Source organism: Urocampus carinirostris, chromosome 2 (assembly GCF_059441175.1).
Source record: "Urocampus carinirostris isolate Australia breed hairy pipefish chromosome 2, RoL_Ucar_1.0, whole genome shotgun sequence".
Classification (NCBI taxonomy): Eukaryota; Metazoa; Chordata; class Actinopteri; order Syngnathiformes; family Syngnathidae; genus Urocampus; species Urocampus carinirostris.
This window is the reverse complement of record NC_142350.1, coordinates 16936078-16952904: the sequence shown is the minus strand read 5'-3', so window position 1 is coordinate 16952904 and position 16827 is coordinate 16936078. Positions and strand designations below refer to the sequence as shown.

The following is a 16827-nucleotide window of genomic DNA, read 5'->3' as shown; positions in this document are numbered from 1 at the left end:
GGCATGCTCATAAATGCTGAACAAAGAAGTTTTATACATAATTTATTGCTCACAAATAGTGCCTTATTTAACATATTGTGCAGAGATACAGTATGGGAAGACGCCTGTCCCACAACTTTAAATCCTCTATTTGTGATACAAAAAAATGTGGAAAAAAATCCCCTGAAATTAGTTTTAGATGTGAAGGCTTGGCAGGTTTTTCAGGTCGTTGTCCAAGCTATTGCACAACTTGGTACATTTCAAGCAATGGAGTACAAATTTTGTGTTGTTATCGGTCTTCTTTCAAATAGTTTGTCATATTCTCTCATGTCATATCGTAATTGTTATCTATGGAAATAGCATTGATAATATGTTAGTGAAACTTCTGTTTGCAGCTTTATACTGTACATAATCTGAGTAGTTTGATATCTGATCAAATCATGTAACATTAGGAGTGTGGCCTCTATGAATAGGTTCTGTGTATGTGTTAATCTTAACCTTGTATTTGGTGAACAGAGGAACATAACAATAACAAATACTAATCAATCAGATACTACTGATCAGCAACATAGTTCAGCTTTAAGGTCAGATATTTAAACATTTGTTTTATGTAACACTCAAAAACCACCCCCCCAGCCCTTTTGAGTCTGTTTAATAAGATCATGAATCCCCGAGAAGCACTTTCAAAGACAACACCTTAAGACAGGGCAGCTCGATAGATTTTCCTCCATCAGCGCAGACCGAGGGACCGCAATCATGCAGTGAATCAGAAACCGCGGAGGAATGAGCAAACACTTGAGTAGACAAACATAAAACTGTCAGGCCCCCAGTCAACAAACATCTCTAATAACCGTGCAGAACATTTTCGATGTGGGAGTTAACCGGAATGGAAAATATGTTTGCTGTTTACGGAGAGTCACAGAGTACGTTTACAGTAACTCTTATGTCTGTCAGGCCATTCTGGCTCGCTTCCCTTGCGACGTGATTGGGAAATGTAAAATATGCATGTGACAACAGGGACATTTTCACAAAGAAGCCTAACACAGCAAGTGAGTAAGGAAAAGTCAATCATGTAAAGCGTTTAATAAAGCTAAGGAAAAATTCCTTCCCTTTTTTTCTTTTTAACATAGCCATTATTTATCGCATGAATAGGGCCTTCAGAGTGAATATGGTGCTACCAATCCCACCCACCATTCCATTGTACTTTACTGTACTTGTGCGGTATATAAATGCAGTAATAGTTGTTTTAAAGAGCTATATAAAAAAGTAAAGTTAAACCAGTCATTTTGGCCGAAACTTTAGCTAATGCTAAATGTTTTATTTGTTTTCTTTTCGTTGTCAAAATCCTGCTCTCTCTCGTTTTGCTTCTCTTTACATCCTCGCTTCTGCGATCTCGCTCTTTCTTTTTTCCTCCTATCACATCTTTCCTCTTCCCTTTATTAGTATTCTGTCCCCTTTGATCCCTTGCTAGTTTGTTATCTTTTTCATGCTCCAAGCACCCTTGTCACAGTCCTCATTTACGCTGTGTTCGGAACCACTGCCTGACCTCCCAGATTTTGAAAAATGTCTGATGAACTTCTGGAGTTTCGACTTTTCCTGCATTCAATGAAACCAAACTTTTCACCGGTCTATTTGGTCACACTTGTACATTGACAAACAATGTCCTAATATAGGAACATTATTATTGTTGTAATCTGTGCTTCTTCAATATCCTAAGTGAATCCCCAGCACATCTGAAGCATCATGAGTGCATTAATCTCACAAGGTGCAACATAGTAAATAACAATTTTTGCAAATTTGATATTCAAGACGATTTCTCAGGTGGATGAACTCAAACAAGGCTGCCATAACAGCACCCAATTCTTAAATTGCCGATTAATATGTTTGTTTTGTTTTGCTCGAGTTTTCGAGAATAAATATAGCATTTACGAGTCCTTTATGACTTCTTGTGGTTTTATTGAATTTCACATTGTTTTGTTTTGCTAAGGGTCCACAGTGTGCAATTTAGGGAACAGAAATTGAATATGATATTTCAATAATTAGTTTTAATTAGAGTGCACTGCGCCGAAAAAGGCATTTGCAGACCCTTTACGGCAACTAAAAGAGATAGTGTGCCTCTGTTTAGATTTAGTTTGGACTGTATATGATGATGATAATGCAGACTATCATGCACAAATATACATTATAATTGTTATCTGAATTAAACAAGTTGTCCCAGGGACCCTAGTGAAGACGAGCGGCACAGAAAATGGATGTAATGATGAAACAGGTCGTCTCTGCAAGGAGGTGGGAGTAGCACATGCCCCGGCCGTATCTCAAAAAATAGTTTAAAAGGTCAGAATACAGATCCTTTCGTCCTGGTTGGCATGAGATGGCTTGCCGCCAAAACCAACTGAGGGTCCATCATAGGTAATCCATCCCGCAACTCTCTGCTGGAAGGCAGATCTCATTTTCTAACACAGTAATCCAGCTTTGCTGTCATAAATAACGCAGGACGACATCGTTCTTACCCTTTCACCACAAACTGCTCACCTTTGTATGGCAGGAGCACCCATTATTGTGTGCACTGAAACACACGCACACAGTTCATTATGTGTGTCTACGTACTTGGATACATTTATTTTATACATAAAAGCAAAACATTTGGATACAATCTAACAAAACCGCCAAGCCGCTCTTTACTTTTAATTCACAAACGTAAATTCTCCAGCTCAATTTCTGTTACTGTGTGACATTTGATGATTTATATAATCTATAAAACAATGCCAGAACATGTGCCCTATATCAACTAATATACTACTTAAAATGTGTCTCCTGCAGTTATTTAATACCATTGAGGCTCTTTTTGACCGTCCTTTTTGTTGTAAATAATGTTTTCGAAACGAGGTGCGACCAGAGTCGGTCTCTACAACATGTCAAAAAATCCTGCAAATGAGAAGGATATGGAATAATTTACCTTCAGCTATGTAATGTGGTCACATTTGGAAGGTTGGGAATCATGTGGTCATTATTTGTCCTCGGTTCCCTTTTATAACCATCTTTGAAATCTATGAGCATTCTATTTAAAAGTCCTCAAGCGCGTATTATTTATCGTTCATCACAATCTTATACAGACACTCCCCTACTTACGAACATTCGAGTTAAAAAACGGTAGATACGAACATTCTTTTGGGGATGTCAAAAAATATAGGGACATTTCTGTGAATAAGATTTTGTATAGTGTGAAACTTTTTTCCAAGTACAGGACATTATTGTAGTTCTTCTTTCCACCTCTACCGGCATGTGGTACTCTGAGAGCTCAACCAGCATCCACCCCGAAGAAGAAATCCGGCTTACTCTTCCTAGTTCATGTGTAAACATACTATACTGTATATCCAGCGCTCTTAGAACTTTGACATTTTTATAGTTTGATATCTCGTGCATCCATTCAATATGGTTTGTGTAAAATGTAAAGACAAGGCAAGCCGTTTGATTTGAAAGGCAAGTGGAATAAGAAACCTCGATGGGGTAGGGAAAATAGTTGGATCACATTTTTTCGGCCGACTAACTCTTGAAGCCCATCTTCCACAAGTTAAACTTCACTTTATTTATCTTTATAGAGCATAATATTTTGTTATTTTTTTATTTTTTAGTACAAAGCAATACAGGTTGCTTACATTAACCTTAAACATACTTATTTAAAACCTGAAACATACAAAATATAGCACTGAAGCAACTTACGGAAACATTTAACTTACAAACAATCGGAATCTCGTTTCTAAGTAGGGGAGTGTTTGTAAATTGCATGCACAATACGCTTGAAAAAATATCCAGGAGATGAAAAAAGGCCGACACAACACTCACATGCCTAATGAGATGCTCCTCATTGGCTAAGAAATATGAAAATAATCCTAATGACATTCTATCTTACCAACCTTTAAGGTAAGGAGGCACTACAATACTCTTGCCGCTAGGGTTGAAACATAATAGTGGACTTTGAGCCTAACATTGTTAGAAAAAGAGAATTTCATGTCCGAGTCAGTTGTATTCATGAAAAGAGCCATCCATGGCCCGTGAGTCATGCGTTCTCAACCCCTGCACTAAAAGATTGTTGCATTTTCCTGGGTCTCATGGCATCACTTCACGGCACACTTTGCGATAACTGTGATATAGAGTTGTTATTTTGGTAGCTCTCAGTCACACACATTTTCATCTCGCCAGCAGGCTACCTGTGACCATGTGGTGAGCATGCTCCATACCTACACCTTTCATAATTGCATGGCAACCATTCACAAAATCGCCTCCCACCCTCTCTCTTATTGAACCAGCATATTTCTGTTTTTGGACATGGCCTTTGCCTTTTCTCTCTCATACTACGGCCTGTTTCAACTCAATTTACGCACCTTATCCGGTGGAGAGAAAGCTGAGAGAAGTACAAAAAATAACCCCCTACCATATCAAACAATGACCAACAGTTTTAAATATGTCTGCTGAATGTTGCCAAAGCTAAGTGCCACACCCGAACCTATAATTGCATTTATCAACCAGAGACAATTTAAAGAAATATTCCAATGTCCTTTCACTTAAAAGATAAGTCACGGATGTACTGTTCAAGATAAATCTTTTTTTTTTTTTACGCAGTTATATATATATATATATATATATATATATATATATATATATATATATATATATATATATATATATATATATATATATATATATATATATATATATATATATATATATATATATATATATATATATATATATATATACATATATATATATATGTATATAAAAATATTAAACAGCAAAGTTCCAAAATCCTTGACTGACTGAGGAGATCATTTCTCCCCCATGCCATGAGGCTCTTTAACTCCACCCCGGTGAGTAAAATCTCGCATTAAACCCCAACCCCACATTTGCATATTTCCCTATTTTTATCACAGTGTATTTTTTGTAACAATATTTAAATGCTCTTTAGCAACACATTGTATTGGGCTGCATTTTATATCTTTTATTTTAGTTTTGTAACACAAATACTCCTGGAAGTGTGAAATCACTCTCTCTCTCTCTCTCTCTCTCTCTCTCTCTCTCTCTCTATATATATATATATATATATATATATATATATATATATATATATATATATATAGAGAGAGAGAGAGAGAGAGAGAGAGAGAGAGAGAGAGAGAGAGTGAGAGAGAGAGAGAGAGGCAACAAACAAAATACTTTTAATCAATTGTCCTTTCATTTGGTGTCTTCTAATCCTGTGTACTTTTGTGTGCTCCCATAAAAACTATACTTCTCTTTGAGCCCATGGCCAAAATTCAAACAGTTGGCTACATTTGTCTGTACATATTTTTTCAATAAATTGTATTTATCAAGGTATTAAATATCATGCAACCAAAGCCTCCTGAAGTAGCTCTGACCCTTTTCAATGCAAAAGAATAAGTTTTTGTGATGTATAAATGTGCTATATGTTTAAAGATACATATATGTATTTGTATATTTTGAGTTTTCCAAAGCCATTTGGATGAAATGGTCCCTTTATTAACAAACAGAAAATTAAACAAAACATGTGCAGTTAAATGCAACAATAAACAATGGAATGGTTTATGTTATCAATTGTCTCATTTTTTCCCAGGTAACTGAACTACAACTCTCAATTGGCATTTGCAAAAAAATAGAATGCATACATTGGATATTCTTATCCTCTGGTTGAACCCTTGTGCATATGTTTTCAAACTAAGTCGGCCCGCCACTCACAAAGAGATGCTCTATAGATTTGAGGAGGGTCGGGAATGCAAATCTCAACTTTGATGCGGCAACAGTCGGCTCGTTTTCAGTTTCCTCCTGGACTCGCTCTGTATCATTTCCTCGCTAAGCCGTTCACCGCTGAATCAAGATGGCTGACTTCCAATTCAATTTGCAGTCGGCAAAGGGGTCCATTTGCATGAACACGCGTACCATTATTTAGAGGCCGCGCCCCACCGTAAGCTGTAAAATTAGGCGTCTTTATGTCTTTTTGTTACTGATTCATCTTTTCCCCTTATTTCTAATGTGTGCTGCTTGTATCCAAAGTGCTACTAAGCTAAACGCTGGGGAAGCACTCTCAGCCGGACATAAAATGAGGGTGCGAATGCATATGGAAAGGCGAATATATTTGTGCTTCAAGAAACATAAATGATCATTTCAAGAGAACTCCGAAAATGGTACAAAGAGAAAATGGCTACATAAGCAAGTGGTGTGCGCCTACATCATTTAATATTATGCCCACCTATATTGAGATTTAAGGTCTATTTTTTGCCATTGGAACAATTCATTTATACATGAATTTTTTTACGTATTATTTGTCTCATTCTGAAGCAACACCATCTCTGGGACTTTATGTATCGGTCCTTCCAGTGCCACCAAGAGTTCAGTGAGACCCTGGTCCAAATCTGGGAGGCAATCCCTTAAAAACAAAGACCACTATATCCTTTAGACAGTTGTGGGCAGACTTTTCCAGTTGCATTCGGTGAAAAATAATTGTCAGAATCCTTCAGGCCAGCAGGAAAATAAAGATTGGTTTGATTTGTTTGTATCTGCCGATAGTCTCAAATCTAATACCTCTGCATTACGTTATGGAAAATGATCACGTAAACCTATCCATTTATAGACATCTAGACATATGCATGTACATCTCATATTTAGTTTTATATGCATTCATAAATTGATTCATTTCATCAAATGCGTTTTGAAGTTCTGTTGAAATTCAAACTGACAGTGCCGTAACAAAACATTACTTTATTTATGTGATTCTATTGGTTCATGTTTGTTAGCTTTTCCATAGGTTCAAGTCAGTTCACTAGAATATATGCATCTTTTTTAAATATTTGAACAGTCCGGTGTTTTCAAATGTCTCCCTACTCCCCGAATCATCCTGCCTAAGCCCAGTGTGCACACACCACGCTTACATCGATTTGTGTCTTTAAAGGGTGAGTACCTATGATTTTTTTTTTTTTTTTGCCGTATTTGAATCTTTCACTGATCCAAAATACCGTTTTCTGACGTAGATCTTAAACCTGGTGTGTTTTCTGTGTTAGCTTTGTAGTGTGGGGTTTGTGGACTACAGTTGTAATGCAGTGTATGTATGCATACCAACCCTCATTTAATATCATGAATAAAAGATCTGTTTGCAATTTTTTTGAATTTCAGCATTTCTGCTTTTCATGGTTCATGGATCCCTTAATGACATGGGTCGTTGGGGCACTAATGACTCAACTCTGGACAGCCTTCTCCACTGTTGACAGTCCCTATATGGCCAGTTCTTGGGCCGTGGCAAAGTTGGTACCAGTCCATACCTTAATGTTGTCGACCCAGTTCTTTTTCGGTTTTCCTGTCCTGGACATTACCCTGGAGACTTATCTCAGTCAGTTCAGATGATCTTGTGACATGACCATACCACATAAGTTTCTGTCCGCGCACAGTTGAAAACAGTTCTTCGTAGTGTCCAATTTACCCTCTGGTGTTGCGCAACACTTTGTTTGTCACATGGGCTAAGTAGCTGACGCCTAGAAGTTTCCTCTAGCATCTCCAAGTCCTGGATTTCCTTTTCCAGTTTTGCTGTGGAAGTCCATTTCCCGCAAGCATAATGGAAGCTAGAAGTAACCAGCGCTTTAATGAGTCTAATTTTTTATTTCACTGCTATGTTCTTGTCCTTCCAGATCGGTTTAAGTCTGGCAAGAGTGGATGTGGTTAGAGCTATTCTAGTCATGATTTCTGGTTCTGATATGAGAGCTTCAAGATATTCAATTTTGGTGACAGGTTGTAGCTCTCTGTGGTTGATGATAATGTTTGTGGTGATACCTTGGGGAATGCTGATTTTACTTGATTATAAAGAAAACAAAATTGCTGCTGTCAGGTAGGCCCAAAGTAGGACGCCTTCAGAGAATAACCGGCCGTCGGCTTGTAGATTAGTTTTTTGGGAAGGCCATCCCATCCATTAGAGTTTGACACCCTGATCTAAAACCAAAGTAGGGAACTGGTTGACATTCACTTTGAATCAGATGCTTGGATAATATATTGTTTGTATGCATACAAAGAAGTACATTCATATGAGTACCTGCATATTAACCGACATGTGATTCCAACACATATGCATGTGTAAAAAGTGAGTCCATTAAAAGAAACGTTCCGCCCAACTGACTTCTGCTTCATCTCAGTGAGCAGCTTCTGCTTCCAATTATTCCTTTGCAGCCTGTGGGACCAACGGAAGACAGACGGACCGCGAAGACACTGGACGGTTACGGCCAAGGAAGAAACACGGTGATAATGAGTGCCGCCCAGCACGCTGCAGCGAGTCGAAAGACGGCGACGGAGACACTCCGGCCACAAGAAAATGAATCATTTTCATCATTAGGCACCAATGCTGTTATGATTCAGACTTTGACGTCTTCGTTTGAAGGGGATTTTGATGTATCTTGTTTATATATATATATATATATATATATATATATATATATATATATATATATATATATATATATATATATATATATCCATGAGAGTAGAATATTATTGTGGACTGTGGTTCATTGTTTTGACTATTACATCAGTGTCGCAGCTGGCCGATAGTGTTGCTGTTTTATGTTTCCACAACCCTTAGGGGGGATCTCCTTTTTAACCTAGGAGATTATATATAGAAAAGCCTGACAAGAGAACCTTTAGATCAGGTCGAACTTTCTTATCTGAAGGCTTCTCCGTTGTTCAAATTTAGAATTCATTGACGTATTCTCTCTTTATTTTGTTTGTCTACCTCACTTTAAACTTAACATCTTGCAGACAAAATTACCAAACACCTAGGTGAAATTTTAAACAGTTTTAGGCTATGACGAATAAAAAAAATGTCTAAGATTCCCAAAGTTCATTTTGAGTTCATTTGTTTGACTCATACCCAGCTCCACAGTTGACGAATACTGAAACAGTTGGAGGTTGCCGCTAGATTCCCTATATTTAATTCCTGCGTCCCAGACGAAGAAACTTAGTTTGGCGAGCTATATAATCTTTTGACGTTGAGGAAACCGGATGAGTCACTTTTTTCCAATCCCTTTGTTCTATTCACACCAGAATGTACGGCAAGTGATAATATGTTCCTTAGACTTAACTGCCGGACATCATGAACGTCGGAGCACTGACACTGAGATAATCAGAGACCAACCACGGTGGAGTCATTAGGCTATCGGTTTCTAGGTTGTGACGGAAAGGGGGTTGGGATTAACAATTGAAGGGTGACTCATTGGTGTCTGTGTTGTAAGGGACTACTATACTGGGACTTTTAGTATCAATCCAATCCAAGTGAACACATACTAGTGTATATTGATACAGATCCGTTTAGTTTATTTGGTCTTGTCATGGACATTGAATATTTGAACCTCTTCCTTTTAGTTTGCTGATATTTATAATAAACACAAGAAAAGGTTATTAGGCACTAAAATGTCTCATGTTTTATTTAATATGGACAACTCAGACTTTAACAGTATAAGACAATATATAAAAATGTATTAAATGTGTTTCAGAACCAATTCAAAAGGAAGAGATTTGAATAAAACAACATAAATGTAACAAAAATACATATACAACAATGTAATCATGAATACTATACCTTCCATTGCCCAATGTTTTTAATACCAGTAAGAAAGTACAAATAGTGTAAAAAGTACTCATTCAAAAGGCCTTTAATATTATCAAATACTGCTACGACAAAAAATCTTATAGAGAAAAAGTCAAACATTTCAAACCCCGAAAATCAGCAATGCAACGAACAAGCCCTTTGGTCTCTGTTGCCCTAGTGACAACAGATATACTGATTTGTGTTCAGAAACAGGAACATGTTTTCTTTACATTTTGGGCTGCAGCTTGTTGCTCTAAGTAGGGTGACCTTTTGTCATATGTTTAAGAATGTTCACCGCAGTAGCAAACCATTTTATCTCACAAATTACCCTGACACTTTTCTAATGAAAAAAAAAAAAAAAATCAACATTGCACTGCGCTTTCCGAATGGCTCTGACATATTTAGGTTCTGATAAGTTGTGTGTGTGTAGATCTGTCCCTCTCTTCAGGCAGGATGCAGCAGCAGGCCAGGTAAGTGCTGAAAGTGTGCCTGTCAGTAACACAAACAGGCATGAACAGAGTGGCCCAAAGAGAGGACTGCACCATCTATATATAGAAGTGGCTCTTAAAGAATATTAGTGAAGGGGTGAATTTTTGATCCAAATCCTTTCTTGATATCAATATTATATATATTTAAATTAATGTATCCACTTTTACTGTGTGGACTACTGCATGTCCTTGGCGAGCTTGTGATAAAAGTCATAAACGGCAGAATGAGTGGTGGTCCTGAATACAGGGGAATGGGGCGTTGGGGGTTAGATATGGACGACTGCATGGAAATTTGGAAGCTTTTGTAGAAATAAACTTGGCCACAGAGGCTTTAATTAGACAGCTTTTGTCTTGTCAAATGTTGTCCAAATGAGAATTGGGGAAGGTGCTGCTGGTTTATATTTGTGACAAGCTCATTCATCCATTTATTTGATCATATGTACCCTGTAACCATCCACTGTTTGATGCAGCTATCCTGATTTTATAATCCGGATATTTTTAATGCCCATGACCATTTTCATGTATTTTAACGGACATCAACCAGTCTTTCATTACATACATCATTTTATTATTATAAAAGTCCTTCCATCAATAGACTCCGATATTGTTCAATGAACCTTTATCATTCTATTCATCCTTAAATCCCTGGATCCTTCCTTCGGTTTATGAGTCCATCAATATTACATTCATCAATCCGTATACTATGTCAGCCCCTCCATTGAAGGTTTTATTCATACATTATTCATTCGGCTATTGTTATACACATCTATCCTTGGACTATCATTCCATCCTATGTATCAATTCATGCTCTCCCATCCATCATTTTATGAATCTATCAAGGTAGCATTAATTTATCCATTTATAGTAACATCCAATGCCATCAGTTTATATGTTTTTCAAAATTTTACAGTCCATCCATCCATTTTTATTAAGTTTTCATCCATCATGGTTGGATTGAAAAAAAAAATATCAACCTATCATTCAACGATACAGCCATATTGCTCCAACTATCATCTATCCTTTCAGATTTTTGACATCCAACTCTCATCCAATCTAATCCATTTATTTTACCGTTCATTCAATTATTATTGTCATCCATTTGCTATCCACATACCTTACATGTATCTATAGTTTCATCCAACTCTCATCGTTATATCCAGCTATTTTCACTATTCCATCCATCCATGCATCAATCCAGTCATCCAGCCATGCATCTATCTATCCATCCATTCATATTGTTTCGATCAAATCTAATCCATCCACTTTTCACACAATCAATTTATCATTTCCTTTATCTGCATACTTCAATGCATCTATTCATTGTTATATCTACCATCCATCTGTTGATCTAGTTTATATCCAACTCTGACCTATCCGTCCATGCATTCATCCTAACATATGTAATCATTATTTAATCCTTCCATCCGCTCATCCATCCTGATTTCTATAATTGACACTATCGCTAAGGGTATCACTGACACAAAATCCAACGCGTCAGCTGGTCAATAAACATATTCAATGTTTTTTTCTTGTTTTTTTTCTCTGTGAGCATCCGAATTTCATCAAGAGCTTAATTTGCTAAGCACCATACAGTATAGCTACAGGCTCAAGAATAGGGAGGCTATTTTAGCAGACCTATCGCACTCATCCTACTTGTGTTAAAAACATGCCTATTACGGATACCCTAAATAACAGAGTAACTCATTGACTGCTATCCCGTCAATACTAATGAATACGATAATAACAATGCTAATGCCATAATTATACTTGTATGGCATATTTTGTTTTGAATGGGGGGGTTCTGGTAAGTGAAAAATGTTCCAAATTAATAATATGCATAACTGTACTTCAGTACAAAATCAATAAACACGTAGATTAAATATATCAGAGTGACACTTTGCACAAATAAGTACATTGGATTTGTGTCTGTCCTTGTTCAGACGTATCAATTACTCATGCAGAGGAAAAATAAATAAATAAAAACCAGTCAATAAAATGCTGCATGTCTGGAGCCGTACGTCTCTTGTTCCACAGCAATCACCTTGCGTTAATCCTGTGGGAGAAATCAATTAAAGGGGCAAAAAACATTGATTGAGATTGAGTTGACTTATACTAGATACACAGAGATATGTACCACCTGCTTATGTTTTCTTGTTTTTCCCTCAAATCCTGTTTACCGGTTGCAGCAATGGTGGAGAGCTACGATCAAACATGGTGTTTTATCGACAAGGTGCAAACATTAAGATAAAATGGAGCTGATTAAGAGAGAGGGAGAAGCATGTTGAAGACATTGAACACAGTAAATCTTCACCTCTTGGGACTTTTGCTATACATAGGTTTATAAATTACAATTTTGAAATTACTGTAAATACTAAAATATAAGTTGATTCTAAATTATACTGATGGATCCCATACATTTACCGGTGTGAGCGATTTAATGTATTAATTTGAATGAGATAAAAAAATCAAGTATGTCCTGAGGAATATTAAAAAAAGGACTTAAAAATTGCAAATGTTTTGGTCGGAAATAAAGCTAACTTTGGTGGTGCCAATTAACAGGCATGATCCTTCTACAGTCTAGTATAGTTGGTCTGTCAAGTCATGTTTATTTGTATAGGCCTTAATCACATTCTCAATATTTTACGACATAACCTTTTAATATCAGTTTACTTGTATTGTGTTTTCTTTAATATACAAGAAAAAAACAACTCATGTGAAATGTACAATTTGGTCTGTGATAGAACAATTCAACTAACTGTTATTTAAACCATAGCACCAAATGCACATAACTGAACAGTAAACAAAGAAAATAAATTGAAATATAAAGAAAGAAAGAAAGAAAGAAAGAAAGAAAGAAAGAAAGAAAGAAAGAAAGAAAGAAAGAAAGCAGGAAAGGCAGACAGACAGACAGACAGACAGGAGTGGAGGAAGGATGAAAAAAAGAAATAGGGAATAAAGGTAGGATGGAAAAACAAAAGAAAGAAAGAAGGGATGAAGGATGGATAAAAGAAAGAAAGAAGAGAGTGACGATGGAAAAAAGAAAGAAAGAGAGAAAGAAAGAAGAAAAGAAACAATGAAGGAAAGAAAGAAAGAAAAAACTAAAAAGGAAAGAAAGAAACAAATAAAGAAAGAGCGAAAGAATAAATGATCTAATGAATGAGTGTGAAAGAAAGAATGAATGATCTAATGAATGAATGTGAAAGAAAGAAAGAAAGAAAGAAAGAAAAATGAATAGAAGAACGATGGACAAAAGAAAGAAAGAAGAGAGGAAGGACGGAAAAAGTAAAACAGAGGAGAGGAAGGATGGAAGGAAACAAAAACACGAATAAATAAATAAATAAAGACAGAACGAAAGAAACAATATATATTTTTTTAATTTTGTATAATTAATACAATTCAGTTTTTTTCTTTAATTACTCTTGATCTGAAACATATACTTAACTTTTCTACTGCAGGTCTGCCTAATTCAGAAGCCATTCAATCTTACATAAAGTGGGAGCAATCACTGCTGATAAGTACAAAAAAAGAAAAAAAGATCATATGCATTTGATTTCCAAATTCAATATGTAATATGCCATAATTGAACTCTTGAGTTTGTCTATTAGGCCATTTTTTGCCCGCAGTTCTTATTTTCCATACGTCTGGTTCATGCTGTGACGGAAACAGCATGAACAGGACACATGCGGTTTAGTTTGCATGAGGCTGCATGCAGAGAACACTGTCCCCCATATTGCTTTATTTAAATACGTGGCATCGAATCACATGTAATTCATCACATTTGCATTTTCCCTGCCGTGTAAAATGCAGCACAAAGCTACAATTCCATTTTTTGAATTCCATTACATACAAGCTCATTTTGTCACAGGATTGTTCTTTTATCGCGAATTGCTCGTGCAACGAGCACGTTTTCAGATGGGAAATAATTAAAAATGAATTGCTCGTTCCATTCCCCCAACAAGAATCCAAGTGAAGCCTAAATAGCTGTAAACCACATCTTCCTGATCACTAACAACACACCCAATAGTAATTCATCCTTGCAAATTTTCTTTGCTTTAACGGTCAAAAGCCAGGAACGGAGACACGACCCAATAGCGTTCGTTTTACTCAGTTTTTATTAAGAAAAAGAGCAGTGCTTGCATCCATGATCCGATGATCGTCGGTCACGGGAAGCAGATAACAGGAACGCGGAAGTGGCGCTTCCGTGTCGAGCGAGGATAATCGTAGGCAGCAGGGATACTGGTCACTAGCCGGGACGGGAGAGCAAGGGCGGTATCGAGTCCAGAAATAAAGGTCGGGAACAGGTATCAGGCACGAAACAGGGCAAAACAGGTCAATGGCCAGGACGGAAGAGCAAGGCAGAAACGGGTCCAAAAACAGGTCGACAACAGGTACCAGGCAGGAAAAACGGGTCAGGAGAATGTCGGATAGTGCAGAGCTTGCCTAGCTGAGAGCATAGTTTTGCAGACGGTCTGACAGCTTCCTTTCGGAAGACAGGAGTTTAAAAAGAGTCCAACAGCCAATCAGGTCCGGTGGCTGTTGGCGCCAAAGGGGCAGGTGCCCCGAATCAGTAATCATGACATTAACATGTTTAACTAGCAAAATTGGAAACCCAAATTTCACAATTTTATGCATTAACTTCCGCTGAAACATGCGTTGCTTATTCTAATAAATGTTCTCCTCGTTTTTCCACGGAAACACACACAAAAAAAAGGTTTTAACATGTTTTCCTCGGAACAAAATTGAATCTGAAATACATTATTAAAATTGTGAAGTTCAGATTTTAATGTAATTCCTCAGAGGTAAAAAAACAACAACATATTTTTGTGAGGTCACATATATTTTCTATTATCAACAGTAAAGAAAACTAAATTGATAAAAAACATAATTAAAATGAGTATAATTATTGGGGGGTGGATCTTTGACATCAGCAAAAGTTAATGAGTTCAACATAAAAATCAAAAAATAGAGTTAGAAAATAACAACATAAATTGTGAGTTTATTATGAGCATTTTCCATGGAGAAAGTTGCTGTAACAAATGTGCGGAGGAAGGGGGGTTTGGGGGAGTGATGGAGATGGTATACCTGTAAATTTAAATATTTTACCCTAATTTTACTCTAGTTTTTAATCATTTCAACTGGTGTATGTGAGGGAGGTCAAACATATAGCCTATGGGCCGGATCAAGCTCGCCAACAGATTCAGCCTGGCCTGTGAGACGATGCTGAGAGAAGTGCAAGAGATAAATGAGCTGCAGTTTTACATATGTCTGTTGCATATCGCTAAATCCAGATCAAGTTACTCACCAAACAACTGAAGCTGTATTTCTTTCTCTCTTTCACTCCCTCCCTCCTTCTCTTTCTATCCCGCTTTCTCCTTAAAAAAAGTCCTATCTTGTCTTGACCATTTTGGCTCAAATCTAGACCGCCTAGGTCACAGTCAGCACATGGAAACGTCATTGTAGTTTGTTAATGTTGGCGCAGTATTCTACATAGTCCGTTTTGTTGTGAGGAAATAGGTGCCGCATTATAAGGTTTATTATCATTTCGTAAGGGGATTTTTGATCATTAATAAGGAATGCAATTGGCAAGGTTGACCGGTATAATATTGATGAATACTGTTGATGATATGTGAGTCCTTACTGCTCACTTAAAATGAAGTCACTATAACTTTGAATGAATGTAAACACAAATGTTTTTACAGCATGAACGTTCATTAATAGATTTTTGTGGTTTCTAGTGGAAGTCTCTGGGACTAATGGCGACCTGATTTTTTTCTCCTTCATAAAGCGGATAAGATTTTTGTAGTAGAGGAAATTTGCATATGCGCTAAGGTATCAAAACGCAGCACAGAGCTCATCTCATCTCATCTCATTAGCCATACCGCTTATCCTCATTAGGGTCGAGGGGGGCTGGAGCCCATCCCAGCGATCTCCAGGCAGTGGGCAGGGGACACCCTGAACTGGTTGCCAGCCAATTGCAGGGCACACAGGGACAGACAACTCATTCGCTCATTCACACCTAGGGACAATTTGGACCAGCCAATTCACCTGAAATGCATGTCTTTGGAATGTGGGAGGAAACCGGAGTGCCCGGAGGAAACCCACGCAAGCACGGGGAGAACATACAAACTCCGCACAGGAAGTCTGGAGCTGGATTTGAACCCACGACAGGTTCCCATGACATGAACTGTGCCGCACAAGCGCTAACCACTGCGCCGCCGTGCTGCCCGCAGCACAGAGCTATGAATCCATTTTTCGAATTATTCTATTAGGACCCACAAACACATTGCGATGTACACTTTAGCCTCACGGGTGGACACCAATATAATAGACTCCAAACAAGGTTGGCCGTGAGATCCGATTATCCGGCAGGGATAAAAGAGGACACCGTGACCGATGGCGTGCCCAAACAGCGCTATTTACTTTTGGAGGGGCCGCTCCTCTTTGATTCCACGGGGTGTAACTGATCAAACAGCAGAGAGGAAAAAAAAAGGAAAAGAAAATGAAGGCGGTAAAGGAAAGGCGAGAACGAGATAAGGATGGAGATGAGATGTGGGGGAGCTGGGTATATTTTTCTGGATTTGGAAACAGCAAATGCAAATCTATTTGTATCTGCATGTGCCTGCCCACTTAAACAGCAGATGGAGGATTGACGTGGTTTGCTGTATCTGCCATTGAGTGAGCATACTCACCAACACTATTTTGTTTTAGTCTACTACCATTTTT

At 37.5% G+C, this 16827-nt stretch overlaps 1 protein-coding gene across 1 annotated transcript in view; it reads right to left on the bottom strand.

Moving 5' to 3' along the window:
• The window catches only part of csmd2 (CUB and Sushi multiple domains 2), a 312145-nt gene that overhangs the window by 252521 nt on the left and 42797 nt on the right, over nucleotides 1–16827 (bottom strand). The gene's annotated exons all lie outside the window — the stretch shown is intronic.